Genomic DNA, 1,236 nt, shown 5'->3' with positions numbered 1-1,236 from the left:
CATGTGGGGCACGCCCAGTGGGATGATGTCCCCAAAGCGCTGAACCTTGGCCATGAAAGCTGCTCCTCCCCTTCTGAATGCCCGCAGCCCCACTCTCCTGCATGGCCCACAGCCAGAGGGTGTAGCCTGCTGGGGCCCTGTGGGCCTTCCTCAGTTTACCCGGCCTTCCCTGCATCGTTCCTTGCTCAGGCCTTGGACTGTGTTCCAGCCCCGCTGGACGTCCCACGTGCTGGGTGCTGGCGGGGCACTCGCAGCCTGGTGGGAAGACGATGGTGGGCCCCTGCTCCAAGGTGCTCATGCCAAGAGGAGGAGCAGGAAGGCAGAGAGCTGACAGGTCTGGCCAGCAGTGCGGGGACTGCTCTGAGGGTCGTGGGGACACTGCCCCAGGCTGCAGCAGGACTCTCTGGGAAGCTTACCTGGAGAACTTTGGCTGACTTGGCACCACAGTTGAAGGTGACCTGGCAGTGGGACAACAGGGCCACAGCAGAGTCCTGTGCAGGGGGTGAGGGGCAGCGGGAGGGAGGCACTTCGCAAGTCTGGCTGAGGACTGGACTGTGGGGAGCTGGGGTCCCTGGGGCTCCAGGAGGCGGGGAGACCAGCTTTGAGGCCACTCCACAGACCAGAAGGCAAGAACCACGGGCACTCTGGGGACTTCCCAGATACAGGCTGTGGCCTCTGGTTCATCTTAGTTGAGTGTCCAGTCCTGTGGGCAGCACCTCTCTACCCAGGACTGTCAGAGAATCAGGTGGTGTTAGGGGGGCAGGATGGTCTGAGTGCTGGTCACACAGTGGCCCTCAATAAACTGTCTTTATCCACCCTTGTTTTGGATGTGTCACGCCCTTCCGAGCAGTCACTCTAATATGGATATGAAGGGCAGGGACAGACATGCCTGTAATTCAGGCATGGCCCCGTGATACTAGGGGCCTGTTGTGCAGGACAGGGTGGCCTTGAGGAAACCTCATGAGTACAATGAGTACACAGTACAACCGTGAGGCCAACGGCTTTTGCAATCATTATGCAATTGCAGCTCACATTAATGAGGCACTCGCATGCCAGGCACTGCTGCTCACTCTGTGTGTCCTCCCCACAGCCCTGTAAGGCAGGTGGCTTTATGGTCCCAAAGGCATGGAGGAGACTGAGTCTCAGGGGTCACGTCAGGAGGTCAAAGTCACAGAGCAGCCTTTGGGGCCATCTCAACCTCAACATAATAAAGGGCCTATATGACAAATCCAGGGA

This window comes from Equus quagga, unplaced genomic scaffold (assembly GCF_021613505.1).
Source record: "Equus quagga isolate Etosha38 unplaced genomic scaffold, UCLA_HA_Equagga_1.0 HiC_scaffold_4568_RagTag, whole genome shotgun sequence".
Taxonomy (NCBI): Eukaryota; Metazoa; Chordata; class Mammalia; order Perissodactyla; family Equidae; genus Equus; species Equus quagga.
The sequence above is the reverse complement of the archived record's forward strand: the minus strand, read 5'-3'. Positions refer to the sequence as shown.